Source organism: Dreissena polymorpha, chromosome 1 (genome assembly GCF_020536995.1).
Source record: "Dreissena polymorpha isolate Duluth1 chromosome 1, UMN_Dpol_1.0, whole genome shotgun sequence".
NCBI classification, from domain to species: domain Eukaryota; kingdom Metazoa; phylum Mollusca; class Bivalvia; order Myida; family Dreissenidae; genus Dreissena; species Dreissena polymorpha.
The window spans coordinates 180,139,165-180,166,153 of NC_068355.1; the positions used below are offsets into that span (position 1 = coordinate 180,139,165).

A 26,989-nucleotide genomic window follows, 5' to 3' on the forward strand; every position below is an offset into this window, starting at 1 on the left:
GTTTTAGATGTATTTATTTTAAGAGACGCTATGCAGTAATTAAACAATAATTCCTTCGTTTCACAGGTATTTCTCTTGAGGAATACAAAGCCGCTGTGACGTCAGGATGCGAGCTTGACTTCGTCTGCAGTCCTTGTTCTAAAAAAGAACAGACACATAGATCAGAGGCCGATATTGATGTCGATGACTTTGCTGCAAATTGGGAAATGGGATTCGACATAAGCGACATTCATGACAACGTCACCGACGAGGACTTGGACAGTACGCGGGCAGAAGGGAATGGAAACGTGGACGATGACGGCGCTATTGACGGTGATCACATTACCGGAAACGAAATGGACGACACAACTGGAAACGGGGACGATGACGGCGATTTTGACGGACCGCCAGACATGGAGTGATGTACGCTGTCGAACTCACCTACCTGCGTGCCTGCGGAAAACTACTGAAATATCGAATGTGTTCAAATAGACCCTACGGACATTTCTTCGTGTTGTCATGTTTATGTACTTCATAAACTATATAAATAAAGAATGCTTTCATTGTCGTTTTATGTAACTAAACTACTAAAAAATGTTAATTAAGTGACACAAGTTGCATTAAAATGTCAGAAAAAAAAACTTGACATATATTAAAACATGTAATTATAACATAAATAATACTTGAAAAATATGCATTTTTAATTCATATTGTCACATTAATTCAGATGCTGTTTAAAGTCTTGTTTTCTTTTCAAGGCAGACACAGGAGCAAGAAATTAATCATAAATGTTACCTAAAAACATATAACATTAAAATTTTAAGTTAGCTGTAGAGTAATACAAGCCTTTTTTTTAAGAAATACTTTTGAAGCTTAATTGTGTTAATATGAAATTTTATCTTCATGTAGAGAACAAAACTATATCTCTCAGTGACTAACACAATCAAATTGGTCATAGTGACTGCTCATTGTGTTTCGAAGTTACATGATTACATGTTCTTATACTGAACTCACTTGCATGACTTTAATGGATGTAATCTAATTTCATTGTGAAGAATTGCCAATCTCCTTTTCTAAATCGTTTTATGTAACTAAACTACTGAATTATCGTATGTGTTCATCGCGATGTTTTACAACACTGTAATTCTACGTTATTTTATGCCAAATAAAACAACAAATAGACTCTACGGACTTTTCTTTGTGTTGCTTATACGCTGTTGTGTTTATGTGGTTCATAAAATATATAAATAAAGAATGCTTTCATTGTCGTTTTATGTAACTAAACTACTGAAATATCGTATGTGTTCATCACGTTGTTTTACACTGTTATTCTACGTTATTGTATGTCAAATGAATAAATAGGTCAGAAAAAATATCTCTTTTTAGTTTTTTGTTACTACTCTAGAGTCTAGACTATAAGTTTAGTCATTGACGTGATAAATATCCTCTTAATAAAATTATATAATTGTCATCAATTAAACTACTCAACAACTATTGTTCCGCTAGAATGGGGGCGAAACGACCAGGTGCGAAACGACCAGGGCGGAAACGTCTTGGGGGCGAAATAACTAGGGTGCGAAAAGACTTTGGCGCGAAACGTCTGTAAATCAACTGGTTCAAGCCAAGGGAAGGACTCTCAATAATCCTTAGGTATTGTACGCAATGAAGATGATTAAACGAAATTTAAACTCGAATAAAATAAAATAAAATCACACTCGATCGGACGAGAGAATTTACTGGGCTTTTGTTAATTTTTGAATTTTTGAAAAAAAGTCGTTGGAACATCGTGGGCTCGACTTTTTGAAAGTTTCACATCACATGTTTGTGTCTACGTACCAAATACTCCGTGCAGTTGTATTCACGTGGTAAATGGTCATCTAACGAGTTGGTGTGCATTATACATTGATACAAAGCTATTCTGACTGCTAACTTGCGAGAAATCCATCGTGTCTTTCCTCAATCGGCCATTTTTGGCGCGCGCTTGTTGTTGTTGCTGTAGGGCTATGTACTACTATGTTGAAAGGGCTGTTGTCGACATAGCGAATAGCGCGTATGAGGGGCATTTGATGGCAGTGATTTTTGAGGAGAGCAAAGATATAAGCCAAGTGATTTAGTACGTTGTTATTTGTGTATTTATTCTATGTATGTGCTATGTTGCTTTGTTAATTTGCGTGCGTATGTGAGCAAAGTCATGTGATTGCGGATAGCGCCAGTAAAGTGAAAGTGAAAGCATCAGGCTCGTGAAAGCAGCAAAAGGAAAGTAGAAGTGGACGTGGAAAGTAGTTCGAAGCGGATTTCGTATTGTGTTTTGAGTGATTTGTTATTGAGCGGTGATGATTAGCGCAAGAGATAAATGAATGTATGTTGTGTGCACTGTACTGTAGCATTAAAAGCACTTGCCAAGAGACTCAGAGTTGCTGTGTATGCGGACTATGTTGTGGGCATGCGCTACTGTCTGGTTAATTATGGTAATTTTCACATTTTGGGAGGGATTCCGGAAATAGTTATGGTAATTTTCACATTTTGCCGGGGATTCCGGAAATAGTCGCTGCATCACGATTGGCTGATTTATGGTGAAAACACACTAAGATATTTGCTTCACGTGGTGATTGTCGAAAGTAGTGCCTATTTGTAGCGAGTTCTCTTTCTCTTCTGGATGAAAAGCCATTTCGCGATCGCGCCCATTCCTTTAGTGGTTATCAACTGTTTCCTAAGTGTGTCTGCAACATGCAACGTGTATTTCATTGGCAGCGACGTTGACAGACGAGAGTTTGTGGTACATTTATTGAAGTGAAGGTTTATCGCTCGCTTGCATTTGGGCGAATGGGATTTTCTTAGAAGCTGCGTGATATACGTTTTTGATTGCATCTTTCGGAATAAGATCGATTGATCTTTAAAACTGATACTAGCCTTGCACACTCTGATGCAAAGAAGAGGCAGGATCATAAACGTCGGCCGTTCATCCGATGCAGTGTCAACTAAGTAATAACTGCTTAAATATACTCTTTACCAGTCAGGCAACCCCAAATCGTATACTGACCGAAGCCGCATACAGTTTGAGGCTGCCAGGCTGGTCACTATTGGGTTTTCTCATTTACCCCTCTGGGTTATGTACTGAACATTTTGTCCTGGGTATCAATCAGTGTATAATCAACGATTTTAATAGCAATCAATGTCGGTTGCTCTTTTAACGTGATATTATGGGCATCTAACAGCGTATAGGTGTCTATCGCAACCGTTGTTTATTTTTGGTGTTTTCACTTCATACACATGTATATTTGTTAATGCAGTATCAACATACTAAAACAACATCCCGGAAAAAGAAAACTAATGCATTTGAATATCATCCGTACTTTGTGAATCTCAATTAAGTTTTAGTGCAGATTCGTTCATACGACACAAAGACACTCTTTTGTTTTACGGTATACACGCTTCTCACCAAGGCGATCCGGCTTCAATCCCAGACTCAGTTGTTGGCATGATGCGAGCGATTTAGTTTCCTAACTATATTGTAAACGTTTGTTTTATAATGCAGAACTGTTGGATAGAATTAAGAACATAATATTGAAGCGATAGATGCGGAATGTTATGTCCGTAACATTTAAAACATAAATAAATGATTTATTTATTAAAAAAAAACGTTGAAATAAAATAAACAGATGTTTATCTCTATATGCCTATGACCACGCTGATCACGAATTCGTTGGAATTTTCAAGATATCTACAGCCGTTCAAAAGTTATCAATTTTTAAAAAATAAATAAAAAAAATACATATGTATCATATAATGAAAAAAAAATAATTTTTTTTTGTTTTCAATAAAACATAAACAGTTTATAGTGTTGTTTCAAAGTTTGAAAAAAAAATTGAAAAAAACATAAAAATAAAAAAGTTATAATCAAAAAATGTTTTGCATTAAGCACCCTTTTCTCACGCAGTCCTATTTACCTGCACAAATGAAATACGCTCGCTCGCTAGCTCGTTCGCTCCATCGAAATCAAACAATAAGATAGTGAAATCTCTATGAATTTGTGTCGCTGAATCCGAATCCGGTGTTAATTTTTCGATGTCTCGACTCGTTAAAGAATTATTGAGTTTAAATTGTGCATTTCGATAAGAATGCAGCACTCTTTTAATAGAAGCGCAAAACCCAGTACACCTTACATTCCAGTGAAATAAAATAATAAGATAGTCCAATCTATGTGATTTTGTCTTCCTGAATCCGATTCCGGTGCTACTTTTCCGATATATGGACCCCTTTAAGAATTATTGATGTTTGAGTGATTGGTGGTTAAGTCTAACCATTATATTAAAGCATTTGTTGTATTTTGAACTACGGAAAATAAAACATTTCATTACACCTAATCGCTGCATTCAAGATTTGAGAGTTGTTTATCCCACTAACACGGACGATCATGTTAAAAAATGAATGGATGAATAGATAAACAAGACAGTGTGAAAATAAACAATTGTTAAAGTGATAGTATGGGCATTTTTTCACTGTTGAATTGAGCTGAAAAGAATTAACAGGTCAAAAGAATTAGTTAAAATGTGGTAACTGACCCATTATCTGCAACTCATCTTGCTACCAGTTGTTTACAAAAAATATGTATTATTTTCTATATTTTACATGACTCACCCAGTCCTCTAAGCCGAAACGATCCGTAAAACAAAATTGTGTCTTTGTGTCGTATGAACGAATCTGCATGAAAACTGCATTAAGACTCACATCGTTCATCGAATCATTTCTGTCGTCAGTTGTCAAAACGAAAGTACGGTTGACATTCAAATGGATTATTTTGCTCTTTCCAGCATATTGTTTTAGTAGGTTGATGCTGCATTAACAAATATAAGTGTATATGAAGTGAACACACCAGAAATAAACACAACGGTTGCGATAGACGCCTTCATACTGTTAGATGCCCATAATATCACTTTAAGCTTCCAACACAAATCACAGCGAGAACCCAGGGACGCATTTCCAGTAGTTTCGATACGTTCATTATTATGCCTTAATGGTGAAGAATACATTTTAAATAGATGCATATCAATCACTCATTAAGTCAGTCACTCACTCCTTCACTCAGTCAGTCACTCAATCACAAAGTCACTCACTCAGTCAATCAGTCATTTAGTTTCGCGGATCAAGATTTTGGTTTTAATTATCGGATACAGTTAGCCCTTAAATAATAGTGTAAGTTTGTTCGCACTTTTGTGTTTGAAGTCTTTTCGCTTAACTCAAGGCAATATTGATTCAACGAGCGAGTGTCTGTAATATTAATACACTGATGTGTGTATTAATTTTAATATTTTCAGACAAAAAACCCTGGGTAGAACCAGTAGGATGATCGTATGGTTTCTACAAATAAAGTAAAGATAAAAGATTAACGCTAATTAAATAAGCCTAGCTTTGTGGAAAGGGGGGTTTAATGCATGTGCGAAGTGTCGTCCCAGATAAGCGGTCCGAATGACACTTTCCGCCTAAATTAATGTTTGCTAAGAACGGACTTTCTTAAAACGAAAAACATCATAAAAGTGGTAAATGTTGTCCCTGATTAGCCTGTGCGGAATTCACAGGCTAATCTGGGACGACACTTTATGCACATGCATTAAACCCTCTGTTCACAGAGCGGGGCTAAAGTATAATTTTGGAATAAAACTAGTCATTGAAGTCTATACTGTAAAACGCATTTTTATTCGGGACATGATCTTTTTCTGTCATTTTTTGTTTTTGAGTTAAGTTTACAGTATTTGAGTAAGGAGATCAATGGGTACAAAGGTAACTTACATGATTTTATGTTGGTATGTTTTAATTGCTCGGAAAATTAAGCGGCTATAAAGTGTGGAATGCCCAATATGTGCTGGTGATGGTGTTTACATCAGAAATTTCTTTCATTAAACCAGGGAGTTTATGGTAAATACCCTTAAGTATTCCTATTCAATCCCAAACATGGATTATAATGAGCCGCACTCTGAGAAAACAGGGCTTAATGCTGTCCGCACAGGCTTATCAGGGACGACACTTCCCGTATAGACGGGATTTTTGTTTACTTCCTTTACGCTTAAAAAATCCGCCGGAAAGTGTCCACCCTTATTAGCCCGTACGGACTGCACTGGCTATTCTGGAAAGATGCTCTACGCACATTCATTAAGCCCTGTTGTCCCAAATACAAATTTATACAAGGATTAAGTCTGACAACAACAAAAAATACAAACACACCCTTTCATCTTCAGACGTATTTAATAACATGTGTATAGCCATATTTACTATTATAGTACATATTCCTAATAGTCATCTAGTATACAAACACACGAAATAACTTAGCGCAACATTTGTGATGCACATAACATTAAATGTAATGAGACAACACTGTCGGATATGGGTCAAAAAGGGCCAGCATCAGTAATTATAATACATGTATAATACTTTGCAGAAAACATACAATAACAAAGAAGCTTTAAATAGTAATGGGAGCAATACATATAAATTGGAGCTCTAAACAGACATTAGGGCTCTAAAAACACAAGTGAGCTCTAAATAGAAATGGGAGCTCAAAATAGTTATTGGAGCTCTAAATGGAAATGAGAGCTATACACAGAAATGGGATGGAGGGCTTTTGTCAAAACCGCTAAATACGAGGTTTTGCCCATTCTCTCTGCCAGCAAAATTTCAGTCTCTGTCGAACAATTTTAAGATGCGGTTAATCGGCTTTCATGCGTTGTCTGTGTTTCAAGACCCACTCAGCGTTGGGGTTGACCTTGTACAGAGCCAACATTTTCGTGTTGTCGGGCAGGCAGCGTTCACCAATGTTTCCCCTAACCTCATAGAGATATGTGTCAACATCAGCCGCAATAAACTTCTTATCCTAACTGGAGGATTTCCTGAAATTACACAACACACTATGGTCTTTTTTTGACAACTTGTTATAAAGACTGACAGCGCCTTATACTGGTTGACAACGTGTTACAGCGACTGACAGCGCCTTATACTGGTTGACAACGTGTTATAAAGACTGACAGCGCCTTATACTGGTTGACAACGTGTTATAAAGACTGAAAGCGCCTTAAACTGGTTGACAACGTGTTATAGCGACTGACAGCGCCTTATACTGGTTGACAACGTGTTATAGCGACTGACATCGCCTTATACTGGTTGACAACGTGTTATAGCGACTGACAGCGCCTTATACTGGTTGACAACGTGTTATAGCGACTGACATCGCCTTATACTGATTGACAACGTGTTATAGCGACTGACAACGCCTTATACTGGTTGACAACGTGTTATAGCGACTGACAGAGTCTTAAACTGGTTGACAACGTGTAATAGCGACTGACAGCGCCTTATACTGGTTGACAACGTGTTATAGCGACTGACAGCGCCTTATACTGGTTGACAACGTGTTATAGCGACTGACAGCGCCTTATACTGGTTGATAACGTGTTTTAAAGACTGACAGCGCCTTATACTGGTTGACAACGTGTTATAGCGACTGACAGCGCCTTATTCTGGTTGAAAACGTGTTTATAGCGACTGACAGCGCCTTATACTGGTTGACAACGTGTTATAGTGACTGACTGCGCCTTATATATATATATAAAAAGATAATTCTGACGGAAATTAACCCATTTATGCCTAGCGTCTAGAAAAAAGGCCTTGGCAAACAGCGTAGACCCAGATGAGACGCCGCATGATGCGGCATGACCAGGAGGTCATGGGTCCGATCCCCACTGTGATAGCGATCTTGAGATCTCCCCAAAATACACTATGTTCTATTTCTACCCAAGAAAAGAAAAGGACTCGATAGCGTTACGATAAGTCTTAGGCTTGCAATGCAACTGAGCTAAAATAAATAGGCTTAAACTAAACTAACTGTGTACTAATGGTTCTAATGACTATTCACCTGGCTGAGAAACATTCACCGGTGACGTCACATTTCTGATCTCATACACGGTGGTGGATGGTGACGTCACAGAGCGCGCCGTATCTGGGTCTGTAGTTGTAAACTTCCCGAGTAACGTCTGCGTGACAGTGGCGTCAGATACGTTGGGGAACATCAGGGGATCCCGGATACAACGGTCGGCGGCTGCCAAAACAGAAGGACAATCAAAATAATCCCTTTAACAGCCAGGCGTCATTTTTATTTTTTTTGGTTACCATAACCTTATGTATCTGAACATCTATTATTTGGGCACTTTTTAAGGTGCCGTGATGACTTTCGGTTTACATTTGGTTTCGGTGTAACCACATGAGCGGGAACATTTATTGTTGAGGGAACATTTGAAAGGATGATCTTTTTGGTTATCATTTTGTTCCAGTATAACAACATTAATTTGAACATCTATTTTTGAAGGCACATTGGTCGGGATGACTGTTTGGTTTCCTTTGGTTTCGGTGTAACGACATTTACTTGAACATCTATTGTTGAAAACTTACATACCGGTTTATTTGTTAGGTTTTCGGTAAATCCGGTAAATTTGCCCACGTAAGACAACTTACCGTATCCATCACTGGTTGTGTGAACGTCGCAGTGACGTCATTGTCGCCATCTGAGCAGTCGACGTTGATGACGTAAGGTCCGTTCTCTGCTCTTAGCGTAACCCCCATCCTTACGTTTACTGTAAATCCTGAAAACGTTTAAGCGATGAATTATATGAGCTTCAATCTGGGATAAAGGGGCTTAATGCATGTGCGTAAAGTGTCGTCCTATGTAAGCCTGTGCAGTAAAAACAAGCTAATCAAGGACGATAGGGATAACGGGACATAAAGTGTCGTCCTATATTAGCCTGTGAAGTCCGAACAAGCTAATCAGGGACGATACGTTCCGCTCTTTTTTGCATTTATCTTGTGAGGAAAGTCTCTTATTGGTAAACAAAGTTTAGGCGAAAAGTGCCTTTCCTGATTAGCCTGTGCTAATTAACATGGGCTAATCTGGGACGACACTTTTCCAACTTGCATTTAACCCCGTTTTCCGATCGCGCGTCCATACCCAGTGTTAAAAATGTTTTTATCTGAAAAAATGCGTTATATAATCCTACTTCACCGACGATTAACAACATTCAAATGAAACATTACATAACATTGTTATTATAAGCAAGAAGACTTCTCGACGTTCGCACGTGTTTATACCAAATAGTGGGGATTTTTAACCGATGTCCGTGCTTTAAACTCACTTATTTCATCCATGTTCTTATTCAATGCCCTCTTTTGGCAACTTGCTCGATAAATGTTTGTTATTAGCGCTGATGCAGGAATCCAATTAATTTTGTGGTGCTTCTTCAAATAATTTGTTTAAACAATTTTTCTTGAGATGTTCAACTTGTGCATAAAAGACAGTTTTAATGCTGCTTATGGCAATGTGAAATACATCAGAATTAATTGATTTAATAAGCCTGTGTTCTTTTCCAAAAATTGATTTGTAACGCATTCATGTACACGCCTATGCTGCACGCAACATGAAATTTAGGCACCGATTTCAGACGTATTCAATGATGTGTTCTTTAATCTTAAGCTATCGGAATTAAATGCTGGATAAAAAACTTTCTTGTACGCACAAAAGATTTGTGCAAATGTATCTCAATAACTTAAGATATTTGCAAAATAAAGTTCTTAACGTTGTGTTTACATTCTGTCCAGCTCATGTGTAAAGCCCTGTGAACCCCCTGTTGATCCTGCACCGTGTATAACGTTGAAATCACCATAACGGTATGATAAAAGGCACAACTGTGATTGCATACAGTAGAAAATAACGTCTCCGCGTTATCTGACTTAGCCAATTAAAAATGAGTATTATATACGAGGTCATATAAAACTGAAACTGATGTGACCTTAAAACGCATTTATCCGTGACTCCATTGAGTCTTTTCATTTAAAACTAGGCTAAATGTATGGTCGTAAAGTGTCGTCCCAGATTATCATGTGCAGTCTACACAGACTAATCAGGGACGACAATTTCTGCTTAAGCTGGATTTTCGTGTAGAATCGACTTCATAAAAACGAAAACAACATATAAAAGCGAAAAGTGTCGTCACCTTTTAGCCTGGGTCCACTCAGAGACCACTTTTAAAGCACATGCATTAAGCCCAGTTTTCCCAGAACGAGGATTAAATTGGTATTGATTTTTCCAGTTTATTACTTGGTGCCACGCCGGCGACCACTTCAGAAAGGGCGTTTTCCGGCGCTCTTGCAGAGCACGTAACGGTGTCGTCGCTATCGGTGACGCTGAATGTGTGAAGGGTTTCGGTGGCCTGTTTGAGACCGTCGAAAATGTTAGATCCGGTAGCAGGCAGTGCAGTGAAAACCGGTGGCTGAAGTCAAATAATAAAATCATTACACGGGATATTACGTCATCACTATCAAAGATTTTCTGTTACTAGCTACCATTTGGCATGGATATTCACTGAATTTCTAGCTAGAACAAAGTCAAGTCAATACTTTTTATCAATAATCGAAGACCACACGTCCAAAACAGTGCTGTCTGCACCGGCTAATATGGGACAACACTTTAAAAGTCCCACGCATCAAACCCGGTCTTCTCAGAAATAGGCTCGTATCTTTCAACAAAACGTTGTTAAACCCTCAAGCTAACAACATCGGCTCAAGCCAAAAAATGAACGTTTCTCTCGATAGCAAATATGTATGTCAAACATTATAGACTCGGAATAAGTTGTTGCTGCCGGCATAGCTACGCGCAATTTGCGTTTTTGGGTTCAAGCGACAAACACTCGAAACAAAGTGTCACTGTTTATATGAATTGCATCAGTTCTTGAGAATGTATTTAAAAAAATCAGGATTGGTCTTTTTTGAAAGAGCATACACAATATACAAACAGTATAATGCTCCTCAAGCAATTCATTAGGATTTCCATATCCTTTAACCCATTTATGTCTAGCGTCTAGTAAAAAGGCCTTGGTAAAAAGCGTAGACCCAGATGAGACGCCGAATGATGCGGCGTCTCATCAGGGTCTGCGCTGTTTGCTTAAATGAATTTCTGTATGAAATATTCTAACTATAGTTATAAAATTACTGTACATCGCTAATTTTGGAAAGAACTTGATCCCATCTAGAAGGATGGGAGAGTCCACTAGGCATACATGGGTTAAAAACGTGAACGCAACTTACCGAGTCGACGATGTTGACGTTAAACATCCCCGTGATGTCATTGACAACGTTTCCGTCTGTGCACTTGATTGTTAGCGGCAGCGGAACAGACTAGTCATTGAAGTCGATAGAGGCCTGGGTAACGGCGTTTCTGATCCACACTTCGAACTCTGTAATACAATGGAACTAGATTTCAGCCCTCACAATTAATATTTCAAAGCGGAAAATCTCGTCTCTGATGAGCGTACGCGGACTGCACAGGCTATTCTGAGACGACTCTGTACGTACATGCATTAAACCCCGTTTTCCAAGAACGAGGCTCGTATGAGTTACGTTTACTTAGACGTGTTAAATACTTACATATAAAAATAAGTTAAATACTTACAGCAACAGTTCAAATATTTATATGAACCGCACTCTGTGAAAATGGGGGTTTAGGCATGTGGGTAGAGTGTCGTCCCAGATCATCCTGCGCGGTCCTGTACAGGCTCATCATGGACGAAACTTTTCGCCTTAACCGGACAATTTTCCAAGAAGAGACTTTCTTGAAACGAAAAATATCATAAAAGCGAAAAGAGTCGTTCCTGATACATACTGCACAGGCTAATATGGGATGACACTTTACGCACATGCATTTAACCCCTTTTTTCACAGAGTGCGGCTCATTTATTTTTGACTCAATTGTTACCCGGTTTCTAGGGATCGGTCGGTGACGCAATTTTTCTGATCTCATAGACTGTTGTCACAGGTGACGTCACAGAACATGTCGTATCCGGGTCCGTAGTTGTGAACTTCCCCAATGGCGTCGCACAGCCACCGAACCAGCTTTAAATTCCTGTGGTTAGAAAACAAAAAAAATAAGATGCTAGATCTTTAAGCTAGGAACATGTAACTCGTTTTACGATTGATTTTTTTGGATGCACTACTTAATTATTGCAACAGTTATAATATAAGAAAACAGATTGGTTCCTGATAAGCGTCATATCAATCGGACGTGAAGTAAAAAATGTGACGTCATTGTATAATATCATAAGGACTATTCCTAAAAAGGGTTTTTAATGCATGTGCGTAGAGTGTTGTCCCAGATTAGCCTGTGCAGTCGGCACAGGCTAATCTGGGACGATCCTTTCCGCTTGTATGGTATTTTTAGTTTCAAGGAATGGGCTCATTAAGGTCATTGGATTCGAAAACCTGGAAAGACGGATTATTTGTGTAGTTATTATAATAATAAAATTCATTATGAAATATATATCATCCGCCCAGACAAGTTGTATTATGCCAAGCTGTATTCTGAAGAAACATACCCGGCTTTTGAGGATCTGCCGGTGACATCAAGGGTCTGATCTCATACACTGACGTCACCGGTGACATAATACTGCATGTCGTGTCGGGGTCGGTAACAGTGAATACACCAAGTGACGTCGCGATGACGGTCGAGTCAGAAATAGACGGAGATGTTCCGGGAATTCCCGAAACGAACGTCGGAGGCTGAATAGTAAATACACTCATTTATTATTATTATGATCATTATTATTACTATTATCATCATCATCATCATCATCATCAGCATCATCATCATCATCATCATCATCATCATCATCATCATCATTACCATCATTGTTATCATTATCAATATCTTTATCATCATCATCATCATCATCATCATCATCATCATCATCATCATCCATTTGGTTTTTTTACCATTTTTTGCAGTCAATTTGACAAAACGAGTCGCGACCAACAATTGTTACTATACATTTATCTTAAGAAAGAAGAAAATCTATATTAAAATATCATAAGACATTAATTAATTACCGGCTTAAATGGATTTTAGAAGAGACGCACTGTAAACAAAAAATTCCTTTAAAGTGGATAAGATCGTCCTGATTATCCCGTTCAGACTGCAAAGGCTTAACTGGAACGAACATGCATTAAGCGACGTTTTCCAAGAGGCTTATTCGTGTTTGTTTTTAATGTGATAACACATTTAAATGCGCAACATTTTGTTTGCACAAAATAATTAATGCTATGAAAACTATGAAAAATCACACATTTTGAAAATATCACAATATCAAGAAGAAGTCACAGATGTGGATAAGCTATATTTTGTGTGAGCATTATAATCTTGCTTAACATACTGTAAGATCATTTGTTGTTATTTTCGTTGATCATCCGCGAATCAAATAGAAATAGAAAAATAGAACAAGAGCACCGCCTTGCGGGTGCAGACCGCTCATCTATTTTCTTTTTAAAGGTGAAGGGACTCTCATTTTCAATCACAAAGGAGGGAGGGGTGGAGTGAAGAGGGGTGCATTGTGTGGGGGTGTGGACAATTATTACATTATCTTCCAAAAATGCGAAAAAAAGGAAAAAAAATAAATTCGGGGGTGGGGGGGGGGGGTGGGGGTGGGGGTGGGGGTGGGATTCTGGGTGCGATGGTTTGGACGGTATTTCAAACATAAAATAATAAAAATAAATATTTGTGTTGTTAAACCGTTTAAAAAAAAAATTGGGGGGGGGGGGGGGGGGGGGGGGGTGAGGTGGGGGGGGGGGTATAGTGTGAGGGTGTGTGGTGGTATTTGTGAGATGATTTAAAAAAAAATAAAAAAAAATTAGGGGGGGGGGATTCTGGTGGGGGGGTGGGGGGGAGGGGGGGTGGGGGGGATTCTTGGTTGGACGGTATTTCAAACATAAAATAATCAAAATAAATAGTTTTGTTTTTTAACCGTTTAAAAAAAAAATTGGGGAGGGGGTGGGGTGGGGTGGGGGGGTATAGTGTGAGGGTGCGGTGGTCATTTGTAAAATAATCTTAAAAAAAAAAAAAAAAAAAAAAAAATAGGGGGGGGATTCGGGGGGGGGGGGGGGGGGGGGGGGCACGGGCGATGGTTTGGGTGGAGTCTATTGTGGTATGTCAGCTAAGAGTAGTTTTGTCAAAGTATCAATCAAATCTAATCATAAATAAAGAAGTTATGGCAATTTTAGCAAAATTTAACAATTTAAGGTCATTCAAAGGTCAAGGTAAAATTCAACTTGCCAGGTACAGTAACCTCATGATAGCATGCAAGTATTTGAAGTTTGAAAGCAATAGCCTTGATACTTAAGAAGTAAAGGGGATCGAAACACAAAATTTAACCATATATTCAAAGTTACTAAGTCAAAAAAGGGCCATAATTCCGTAAAAATGACATCCAGAGTTATGCAACTTGTCCTTTTACTGTACTCTTATGATAGTTTGAGAGTGTTCCAAGTATGAAAGCAATATCTATGATACTTTAGGGGTAAAGTGGACCAAAACACAAAACTTAACCAAACTTTGCCTGCACAGTCCCCTTACGATAGTTAATAAGTGTTGCAAGTATGAAAGCAATAGCTTTGATACTGTAGGAATAAAGTGGACCTAAACACAAAACATAACCAAATTTTCAATTTTCCAAGTATAAAAAGGGCACATAATTCTGTCAAAATGCTAGTCAGAGTTACATAACTTTGCCTGCACAGTCCCCTTATGATAGTTAGTAAGTGTTTCAAGTATGAAAGCAATAGCTTTGATACTTAAGGAATAAAATGGACCTAAACACAAAACTTAACCAAAATTTTCAATTTTCTAAGTATAAAAAGGGCACATAATTCAGTCAAAATGCATGCCAGAGTTATCTTACTTTGCCTGCCCAGTCCCCTCATGATAGTAAGTAAGTGTACCAAGTTTGAATGCAATAGCATTGATACTTTCTGAAAAAAGTGGACCTAAACGCAAAACTTAACCGGACGCCGACGCCGACGCAGACGCCGACGCCAAGGTGATGACAATAGCTCATAATTTTTTTTCAAAAAATAGATGAGCTAAAAAATGATCGAGGCATTTTTGTCTTTCTCTTATCCAAAATCAGAAATCAACGAATTTAAATGTCAACGAGCAATTCATTTTTTTAAACCACGAAATTTCATTGTTACGAATATAACGATTTTATAGTACCTTATCAAGTGAAGCAACTGTGAAAGTATTATTAAGTAGTAAAAAACAAACACAAAATTTCCACTCTGGATCAGCAGACGATTTATTGCTTAAATCTGCCTATCTTACGGAGGAGCCCGGAGAAAGCCGATGTATCTCGATTGCGAAATATCTTGCCGACGAATTAACACAATTTCACAATACCTCGTCAAGTAAGGGAACAGTGAACGTTTCGGTAATGGTATTCGCGGGTGATCTGTCGTCAACGCACTGGACGTTAACGAGGAGAGTGATGACGCTGAGTCCAACGTCACGCTGGCTTTGACCCAGATCGGAAATGTCGGCGCCGTGCCGGGAACCAGGTTGAAGAAGCTGTCCATCGGCGCCTGCAGGATAAGTAGAGGTTATTTGTGTGCAGTCCGCGCAGGCAAAACAGGGACGACACTTTCCGCCTAAACTTGACTTTTGCTTAGAAGAGACTTTCTTTAAACGAAAAAATATTATAACAGCGGAAAGTGTCGTCCCTGATTAGTCCATTGTATTTTACGAGTGATAAGATGAATTGAGACTCGTTCTGGGAAAACTAGACGAAAAGCATTTGCGTAAATTGTCGTCCCAGATTTGCATGTGCAGGTCGAACAACAGTTTCATTTTTTATGGAATTTGCTCGTTTAAGTGAAGTCTCTTCTAAACAAAAATACGGTCTCGGTTCAAAGTGTCGTACCTGATAAGCCTGTGCGAACTGCATCCGCTAATCTAGTACCACGCTTTACTTACATGAGTTAAGCCCGGTTTTCTGAGCCACTCAATTGTAATTTGCATTTAGGACTGCGCCACTCGTGAATTACTGGTTTATATTTTTGCGAGCATGAGGTGATAAACAATCGATTATATTCGAAAACTAACAACTTTATTATTTGTGTTATGCTTTTCAAACGCTTGTTTACACTTAAAAGAGTTTAATCCCTCTATTTTGTTTCACAGGTAGTACATATGTCAAGTATAAATAGAAATAGCTGTTTGTAATACAAGTAAAGTGTGTATCGAAAACAGCTACCCGGGGTAACTGAAATTTAAACAAACGGCTATGGACATAGAAAGACAGGGATGTCCAAACTTTTAACAAAACGGAAAAGGTTTGGAAGTACAGGGTATTACTGAATATTTTAACAAAACGTTAAACAAAACGGAAATAGACGGAAAAGTAACGGCAAATTCCAAAACAAAACTTTGAACAAAACATAACAAGCCTTAAAACAAAATTGTAAACAACATGGACATAGAAGATTAGTACCTGGAATTCCCGAAACAACAATGTAGATTTTTTATTGATCAGTTCTACTAGTTACTATCCTATATCGAGCGAAAGATAACGCTTTGGTCGTTAGCGTCATATAAAACTTTAAACAAAACGAGAAATAGACTGAGAAGTACGGGGAATTCCCGAAACAGCCCGAAGTTACTTACCTGTATCTAGCAAATGATCACACTTTGGTCATTGGTGTCATATTAAAACTTTAAACAAAACGGTAATAGACGAAGAAGTACTGGGAATTCCCGAAACAGCTCGAAGTTACTAAACTGTATCAAGCACGTGATAATAATCTGGTCGTTGGCGTCCGTGACGCTGAACGTGCAAAGTAACGTCGCCGTCTGAAAGCCGTCGTTACGTGCCGGCGACAACGTAGCCAGAAGTCCGGAGAAAACGGGTTTCTGAAGCAGTGTGTAAATTAAATGATGTTTTTTCTTAAATCTGGAAACATCATTACCTGCTTGAAGCCATAACGACCACAGAAGAGTACTATACAAGTGAAAAATGATGTTCGAAAAATATTCATATCCCCGACATACAGCCAATGCATCAGTATGTAAATTGTGTTTTTCAATAGCAAAAGCCTTAGTGATCTTTGATTTCTTCATGTTCAAATCGACAGGCGTATCCCATCTCCATATTGACAGCGAACTAATATATATGACATATCGTATGTAAAAAAAACACGCCTGTCCAGTTAATTTACCTCAACATTTTTGGCCACTTCCTTTCTTTAAGAATAACCAGCACACTTGTTTGGGATATCGTTAGTCGAAGCGTTATCTATATATCTTGCAGAAATTAATTGAGTTTACATGTTACAGATGTTGCCCGTGTGCCGGGACCTTGAACTTGATTATCCAAGATCGAAGCATTCTTTAGCCCTGCTGCTATTATGAAATTCATCTTACAAGCACTATGAATTTGACATGTGACCTTTTGACCAGAAACGTAAAAGGCGTCGTCTGCTCTTTCCAAGTAGCCAGCATACCAATTCAGATGGTCGTAAGTCAAAACGGTCTCTTGATAACAAAGGGAAACGAAATTCCCGATCTACACAGTCTGGTTCAGGAGACGAATTGTTGCATAATCAATCTTACGGAGAATCTCGGAAATAGTCGATGTATCATGATTGTTGTGATCTATCTTACAAAGATTGACGGAGATAATTGATGCATCACGATTGCGACCGACCGACGTATATGTTAGAAGAAATATATTCCCACTTTTCGGGCGGTGGAATAACAAATACAACGGAATGAGTGCTATAATGTATATTGGAAAAAGTTACGCCAATGCAGACATATGTATGTTGTCAATAGTTTTATATGCTGAACGCTTACCTCGACTTCAGTTAACAGTATTTGCTTGACAATAAACGTTTTGACTTATTGGAAAAACACGTTTTAACAAATACCTAAATAGTTTTAAGATATTGATTTTTACTATGCTTACGTCATCTGCTAAGTTGATGGTCCTTGATGACGTCACAGGGTTGATAGCGTCAGTACAAGTGACGGTGATCGTGTAACTCGTAGCAGAGTCGTAATCAAGCGTGGCAATCGTCATGACGTCAAACCCTGTCAAAAAAAGCACCTTAACATGATTGCTTAGTCAAAGGTGTCACCGATATATAAACTATTTTACCATCTTTGAACACTCGCATTAACAAATATTCCTCCTCCTCCTCCTCATCATCATCACCATCATCATCATCATCATCATTAGCATCATCATCATCATCACCATCACCACCACCATAACAGCATCGCCATAAGCAGCAGCAGTATCCTGATCATTATATTCCTACTCTTCATCAACAACACCACTATTACAATCATCATGATCATTTTAATGACTTAATCACTATCACAATAATCATCATTTAAATAACGTCAGTAAACGTACGTATTACCATCAACAAACTCACGTAACGACGTCTACACATTCACGTAATGACGTCACCAAACTTATGCTGAGCTCCGGTAGCGGTGTCCACCTTGGTGATGCCAAACTTTGCGACCTCCTGAGCGTTGATGGAACAGGAAATGGCGTCATCCTGGTCGGTTATTGTTAAACTGTTGAACAGAAGTGCCCACTGGCGATAGGTCTCCAAGCGGACCGGAAGTACCGGCAAAATTGGTCAGAACGGGAACCTTCAATGAGCATTAACCTTTAAATATGTTGTTTTGATTAAGAGAAGTTAATAACGTATGGTAATATGTCAAATTAAATAGAATATAATTTCTTAGTCTACCCAGTATTAAAACTGAATGCATAGTGTATGTCCATAGTGTTTCGCTCCTTTATATTCATATTTCTTTTATCTTGGGAATCACTGACACAACTTTGGAAAATAACCAATCTGTGAACATAAAATGTTATCTTAAAAACGTGTTTATGAGGTAGAGGTTTTTTTGCAGGTTACTAGGTGCTTCATAACGGTTACAGCATTTATGCCTGTATTCAGGCATCTCCTGAATCGTGCCATACTCCCAACCCCACACCGCGCTTCTCCCAACCCCACACCCGCACCGCTTTGTCAAGCTCAAATAACTCAGGAATGTGTGGACCCCACACCCCGCACCGCTTTGTCAAGTTCAAATAACTCAGGAATGTGTGGACCCCACATCCTGCACCGCTTTGTCAAGCTCAAATAACTCAGGAATGTGTGGACCCCACACCCCGCACCGCTTTGTCAAGCTCAAATAACTCAGGAATGTGTGGACCCCACACCCCGCACCGCTTTGTCAAGCTCAAATAACTCAGGAATGTGTGGACCCCACACCCCGCACGGCTTTGTCAAGTTCAAATAACTTAGGAATGTGTGGACCCCCACACCCCGCACAGCTTTGTCAAGCTCAAATAACTCAGGAATGTGTGGACCCCACACCCTGCACGGCTTTGTCAAGCTCAAATAACTCAGGAATGTGTGGACCCCACACCCCGCACCGCTTTGTCAAGCTCAAATAACTCAGGAATGTGTGGACCCCACACCCCGCACAGCTTTGTCAAGCTCAAATAACTCAGGAATGTGATGACCCCACACCTCGCACCGCTTTGTCAAGCTCAAATAACTCAGGAATGTGTGGACCCTACACCCCGCACGGCTTTGTCAAGCTCAAATAACTCAGGAATGTGTGGACCCCACACCCTGCACCGCTTTGTCAAGCTCAAATAACTCAGGAATGTGTGGACCCCACACCCCGCACGGCTTTGTCAAGCTCAAATAACTCAGGAATGTGTGGACCCCACACCTCGCACCGCTTTGTCAAGCTCAAATAACTCAGGAATGTGTGGACCCCACACCCCGCACCGCTTTGTCAAGCTCAAATAACTCAGGAATGTGTGGACCCCACGCCCCGCACGGCTTTGTCAAGCTCAAATAACTCAGGAATGTGTGGACCACGGGCGATGTCTGGCACGCCATGGAGATAACACACATGTATTTCAATTCTTTATTCAGTCAAATGAGAAATTTAGGATACGTTCGATCCTGTTATATTTAATATAACAGCCATGCCCATGACTGTAATGGTACATAACTCAGAAATTTATAGATTCTTAGGCGCTTTTTGGGGAACAAATAAACGGACCGACCGACCGAGCTTCTCCTAAACTTCGTCCATGGCCCGGATGCAAGCTCATGTGGGAGTAAATAAAAAAATAAGCCTCGCTCTGGGAAAACCGGGTGTAATGCATGTGCGTAAATTGTCGTCTCACTGTGCGAAATGCGGAATACACAGGCTTATCAGTGACGGCAATTTCCGCTTCACAGTATTTTCACTAAGAAGAGGTTTCATTTAAAAGCGGAAAGCTCATAAGAGAGAGAACTGCGAACACTAATCTGGGACGACACTTTACACACGTGCATTAAGCCCTTTTTTCCAGAACGCGGCTTAATTCTACACGTACCGCGTAAAAAATGTCCACGTTGTAACTGCTGGTGATTTGGTCCGTCCCGTCACTGCACGTGATTGTCATAGCCACCGCAGCGGTGACGTTATGACTCAGCGTACTCGCTGACCCAGCCTTCAGCCAAAGTTCGTAGGCTGCATTAAATATACATAGCCCACTAAAACTGTAGTACACTAAGAGTACACTAATAAAAAAACATGTATATCGAGCATTAAAATAAAAGTAATAAAAAAGATGCAAAGAAGTACCAATGTTCATTTTGAATAAATATGTACAAATACAAACGTACAAAAAATGCTGTGTCTGTTTCATTGATTTAAGTCCCTCCGCGTTTTCATGACGTCATTCATAAAGGGACTCCAGACAAAATGTTTTAAAGCTTAAATACTAACAAATAAATAAAAAATACACAATTCATAATAAGTATCCTACGAGCTTGCTTATTATTGGTGAGAAAAAGAGTTTATAAATTGTAATCACTGGACATGAGCACTATTGCAAAAAAATGAAATATATAATTATTTTCTCTCTATACATTTATGCTTCCGCTGAGATGATTTCAAAATTTATTGCATGTAACTTATAACAGAACACTCGCCTTTCATGGGTTAACTCTTTCAGAGCTGGAACCGAATTTTGAAGGCCTTTGCAAACAGTTTGGATCCAGATGAGACGCCACAGAACGTGGCGTCTCATCAGGATCCAAACTGTTTGCTACTCTGATAGTATTCTTTGAAAAAATCGAAGAAAATGCTAATTTTAGAAATTCAGCAGACAACATTTTAGCAGACGACAAATTTCCCAGCATGCAAAGGGTTAAATTACCATGTGTGACAGGACCAGGATAAGGTAAGTTCTCCTTTGTCTGTTGTAAAGTTGGTGGATTGAGCTCAATGAAACTGGTCTGCACTTCCACTGAATGCTGAACTTTGATTGGTTCACTGTTAGTTGGCTGCTGAATTTTGATTGGTTGATCTTGCATTGGCAGGTCTTTGCAAGTTGGAGCTTTTGTAGCCTTTACAACCGGCTTTCCATGCACTATCTGTTAGAAGAGGTAACAAATATATGAGATGCACTCTGGGATGAGGAGGCTTAATACATGTGCATAAAACATCATCCTGTAGCTGTATTTTTGTTTAACCCTTTCCCACTCACAAGCAAAGTGAAAATGGCTATGTGCAAACAGCATAAAACCTGAACAGACTGCGAGTTACTCGCAGTCTGTTCAGGTTTTATGCTGTTTGCTGCTCATCAGTATCTAAGGGTTGGAAAAGAAGCCTTAAAAACTTGAATCTAGTTGAATCTAGTCAAAAAGGTCTTTAATTAAATTTAACTTTGTAAGGGACTACAAATGCGTCAAATAACATATCTGTGTGTTAAAGGGTTAAAAGAGACTTTCTTTACATAAAAAAATCTCCATTAAAGTGAAGTGTTGTTTGTGATTAGCCTGTGCTGATTGCACAGGCTGATCTGTCTCAGACAACACTTTAGGCACATAAATTTAGTCCCATTTACCAAGAGCAAGCAGGCCTAAGCTTTTATTTACAAGCATTTTTTAAATTTGAGTTTTATACTCCAAACAAAGCTTACTGGCAATCCGACTTCATGAGACAGCAAGGACAGGATGGTTACCTTCCCATGGACATACAGGAGTTCTGGAGCCCTTTCGTCGCACGTGGCGCTAGCAAGGTACTTCCAGTCTTATCACGTCCTGGTGTAAAAGAGCCATCAAGGTAAGGATTGACGTGTTCACAGAACTGGATTACGCTGTTTGAGTAGCTACGCAAGCTTGCCTAGCTTAATCCACTGAGATCAACTGTTCAAAGTAGACAGGACACCTGGCATGAACTGGTTCAAGCCAAGGGAAGGACTCTCAATAATCCTTAGGTATTGTACGCAATGAAGATGATTAAACGAAATTTAAACTCGAATAAAATAAAATAAAATCACACTCGATCGGACGAGAGAATTTACTGGGCTTTTGTTAATTTTTGAATTTTTGAAAAAAAGTCGTTGGAACATCGTGGGCTCGACTTTTTGAAAGTTTCACATCACATGTTTGTGTCTACGTACCAAATACTCCGTGCAGTTGTATTCACGTGGTAAATGGTCATCTAACGAGTTGGTGTGCATTATACATTGATACAAAGCTATTCTGACTGCTAACTTGCGAGAAATCCATCGTGTCTTTCCTCAATCGGCCATATTTGGCGCGCGCTTGTTGTTGTTGCTGTAGGGCTATGTACTACTATGTTGAAAGGGCTGTTGTCGACATAGCGAATAGCGCGTATGAGGGGCATTTGATGGCAGTGATTTTTGAGAAGAGCAAAGATATAAGCCAAGTGATTTAGTACGTTGTTATTTGTGTATTTATTCTATGTATGTGATATGTTGCTTTGTTAATTTGCGTGCGTATGTGAGCAAAGTCATGTGATTGCGGATAGCGCCAGTAAAGTGAAAGTGAAAGCATCAGGCTCGTGAAAGCAGCAAAAGGAAAGTAGAAGTGGACGTGGAAAGTAGTTCGAAGCGGATTTCGTATTGTGTTTTGAGTGATTTGTTATTGAGCGGTGATGATTAGCGCAAGAGATAAATGAATGTATGTTGTGTGCACTGTACTGTAGCATTAAAAGCACTTGCCAAGAGACTCAGAGTTGCTGTGTATGCGGACTATGTTGTGGGCATGCGCTACTGTCTGGTTAATTATGGTAATTTTCACATTTTGGGAGGGATTCCGGAAATAGTTATGGTAATTTTCACATTTTGCCGGGGATTCCGGAAATAGTCGCTGCATCACGATTGGCTGATTTATGGTGAAAACACACTAAGATATTTGCTTCACGTGGTGATTGTCGAAAGTAGTGCCTTTTTGTAGCGAGTTCTCTTTCTCTTCTGGATGAAAAGCCATTTCGCGATCGCGCCCATTCCTTTAGTGGTTATCAACTGTTTCCTAAGTGTGTCTGCAACATGCAACGTGTATTTCATTGGCAGCGACGTTGACAGACGAGAGTTTGTGGTACATTTATTGAAGTGAAGGTTTATCGCTCGCTTGCATTTGGGCGAATGGGATTTTCTTAGAAGCTGCGTGATATACGTTTTTGATTGCATCTTTCGGAATAAGATCGATTGATCTTTAAAACTGATACTAGCCTTGCACACTCTGATGCAAAGAAGAGGCAGGATCATAAACGTCGGCCGTTCATCCGATGCAGTGTCAACTAAGTAATAACTGCTTAAATATACTCTTGACCAGTCAGGCAACCCCAAATCGTATACTGACCGAAGCCGCATACAGTTTGAGGCTGCCAGGCTGGTCACTATTGGGTTTTCTCATTTACCCCTCTGGGTTATGTACTGAACATTTTGTCCTGGGTATCAATCAGTGTATAATCAACGATTTTAAAAGCAATCAATGTCGGTTGCTCTTTTAACGTGATATTATGGGCATCTAACAGCGTATAGGTGTCTATCGCAACCGTTGTTTATTTTTGGTGTTTTCACTTCATACACATGTATATTTGTTAATGCAGTATCAACATACTAAAACAACATCCCGGAAAAAGAAAACTAATGCATTTGAATATCATCCGTACTTTGTGAATCTCAATTAAGTTTTAGTGCAGATTCGTTCATACGACACAAAGACACTCTTTTGTTTTACGGTATACACGCTTCTCACCAAGGCGATCCGGCTTCAATCCCAGACTCAGTTGTTGGCATGATGCGAGCGATTTAGTTTCCTAACTATATTGTAAACGTTTGTTTTATAATGCAGAACTGTTGGATAGAATTAAGAACATAATATTGAAGCGATAGATGCGGAATGTTATGTCCGTAACATTTAAAACATAAATAAATAATTTATTTATTAAAAAGAAAAGGTTGAAATAAAATAAACAGATGTGTATCTCTATATGCCTATGACCACGCTGATCACGAATTCGTTGGAATTTTCAAGATATCTACAGCCGTTCAAAAGTTATCAATTTTTAAAAAATAAATAAAAAAATACATATGTATCATATAATGAAAAAAATAAAAAATTTTTTGTTTTCAATAAAACATAAACAGTTTATAGTGTTGTTTAAAAGTTTGAAAAAAAAATTGAAAAAAACATAAAAATAAAAAAGTTATAATCAAAAAATGTTTTGCATTAAGCACCCTTTTCTCACGCAGTCCTATTTACCTGCACAAATGAAATAGAGAATACTAGGTCGGTGCCGAATAAAGCAAAGTTTATTTTGCGAGGCTTAGAAAATCTGAACCACAAGCCTTGGCGAGTGGTTCAGATTTTCGTGCCGAGCAAGATAAACTTTGCTTTATTCGGCACCGACCTAGTATTCGATTTATCCCATCAATTTTCTTAGTCGTAAATTATTTCTTTAAACATAGTATAGGAAAATCGAACTAGACGGAAAATCCCAAAGATAATTTAAGCAAACATTGTTTCATTTTTTTAATCGTGTCGAGCCTAATACATTACAAAAAGATCAGTAACCAACCTGTTTTTCGTTTATCATACCTCTACGTCCCCGATGTTTAAGAAATAATGAAAAAAAAAGACACTAAACAACTGCATCTTTAGCGTGAAACAACATGCATTGTGTCGTATGACGTATTAATAATGACGTCACGAGTACGCGCACTTAATATTTGTAAATAATGTTTATTTGCTTTTTGAGTTGCATTATGTGTAAAAACTATATTACATCTTGGTATCAAATTGTTTGTTTTGTTGAATCTGATTCGATTTTACTAAAAATGATTACTTTATATTTGATTCCGAGTAATATGAACATTCTTCGCCGCGCGTGACAGCTATATTTCAGCACTGCTGAAATAAAGGTAAATTTATTCCACAGTGGTTTATTTCGACAATGCACGTCTGATGATGGGATAAATAGAGAATACTAGGTCGGTGCCGAATAAAGCAAAGTTTATTTTGCGAGGCTTAGAAAATCTGAACCACGAGCCTTGGCGAGCAAGATAAACTTTGCTTTATTCGGCACCGACCTAGTATTCGATTTATCCCATCAATTTTCTAAGACGTAAATTATTTCTTTAAACATAGAATAGAAAAATCGAACTAGACGGAAAATCCCAAAGATATTTTAAGCAAACATTGTTTCATTATTTTAATCGTGTCGAGCCTAATACATTACAAAAAGATCAGTAACCAACCTGTTTTTCGTTTATCATACCTCTACGTCCCCGATGTTTAAGAAATAATGGAAAAAAAGACACTAAACAACTGCATCTTTAGCGTGAAACAACATGCATTGTGTCGTATGACGTATTAATAATGACGTCACGAGTACGCGCACTTAATATTTGTAAATAATGTTTATTTGCTTTTTGAGTTGCATTATGTGTAAAAACTATATTACATCTTGGTATCAAATTGTTTGTTTTGTTGAATCTGATTCGATTTTACTAAAAATGATTACTTTATAGTTGATTCCGAGTAATATGAACATTCTTCGCCGCGCGTGACAGCTATATTTCAGCACTGCTGAAATAAAGGTAAATTTATTCCACAGTGGTTTATTTCGACAATGCACGTCTGATGATGGGATAAATAGAGAATACTAGGTCGGTGCCGAATAAAGCAAAGTTTATTTTGCGAGGCTTAGAAAATCTGAACCACGAGCCTTGGCGAGCAAGATAAACTTTGCTTTATTCGGCACCGACCTAGTATTCGATTTATCCCATCAATTTTCTAAGACGTAAATTATTTCTTTAAACATAGAATAGAAAAATCGAACTAGACGGAAAATCCCAAAGATATTTTAAGCAAACATTGTTTCATTATTTTAATCGTGTCGAGCCTAATACATTACAAAAAGATCAGTAACCAACCTGTTTTTTCGTTTATCATACCTCTACGTCCCCGATGTTTAAGAAATAATGGAAAAAAAGACACTAAACAACTGCATCTTTAGCGTGAAACAACATGCATTGTGTCGTATGACGTATTAATAATGACGTCACGAGTACGCGCACTTAATATTTGTAAATAATGTTTATTTGCTTTTTGAGTTGCATTATGTGTAAAAACTATATTACATCTTGGTATCAAATTGTTTGTTTTGTTGAATCTGATTCGATTTTACTAAAAATGATTACTTTATAGTTGATTCCGAGTAATATGAACATTCTTCGCCGCGCGTGACAGCTATATTTCAGCACTGCTGAAATAAAGGTAAATTTATTCCACAGTGGTTTATTTCGACAATGCACGTCTGATGATGAGATAAATACGCTCGCTCGCTAGCTCGTTCGCTCCATCGAAATCAAACAATAAGATAGTGAAGTCTCTATGAATTTGTGTCGCTGAATCTGAATCCGGTGTTAATTTTTCGATGTCTCGACTCGTTAAAGAATTATTGAGTTTAAATTGTGCATTTCGATAAGAATGCAGCACTCTTTTAATAGAAGCGCAAAACCCAGTACACCTTACATTCCAGTGAAATAAAACAATAAGATAGTCCAATCTATGTGATTTTGTCTTCCTGAATCCGATTCCGGTGCTACTTTTCCGATATATCGACCCCTTAAAGAATTATTGATGTTTGAGTGATTGGTGGTTAAGTCTAACCATTATATTTAAGCATTTGTTGTATTTTGAACTACGGAAAATAAAACATTTCATTACATCTAATCGCTGCATTCAAGATTTGAGAGTTATTTATCTCACTAACACGGACGATCATGTAAAAAATGAATGTGAG

The 26,989-nt window shown here is 38.5% G+C and overlaps 1 long non-coding RNA gene across 10 annotated transcripts; it reads right to left on the reverse strand.

The window, feature by feature from the left end:
* Positions 1–6,200: 6,200 nt before the first annotated feature.
* LOC127863965 (uncharacterized) lies at positions 6,201–22,514 on the reverse strand. 10 transcript variants are annotated; one of them, XR_008041315.1, is made up of 15 exons: positions 22,335–22,511; positions 21,852–21,972; positions 21,087–21,303; positions 20,259–20,395; positions 18,274–18,499; positions 17,799–17,923; positions 16,614–16,744; positions 15,236–15,417; positions 12,384–12,567; positions 11,768–11,914; positions 11,101–11,249; positions 10,011–10,286; positions 8,479–8,606; positions 7,883–8,065; positions 6,201–6,860 (listed from the first exon to the last, which is right to left on the reverse strand). It is a non-coding gene; the product is annotated as an uncharacterized LOC127863965 (long non-coding RNA). The 10 variants fall into 10 exon arrangements; XR_008041316.1 differs by having other exon boundaries at positions 16,580–16,744; XR_008041323.1 differs by having other exon boundaries at positions 15,236–16,744; positions 21,894–21,972; positions 22,335–22,514.
* Positions 22,515–26,989: the final 4,475 nt, after the last annotated feature.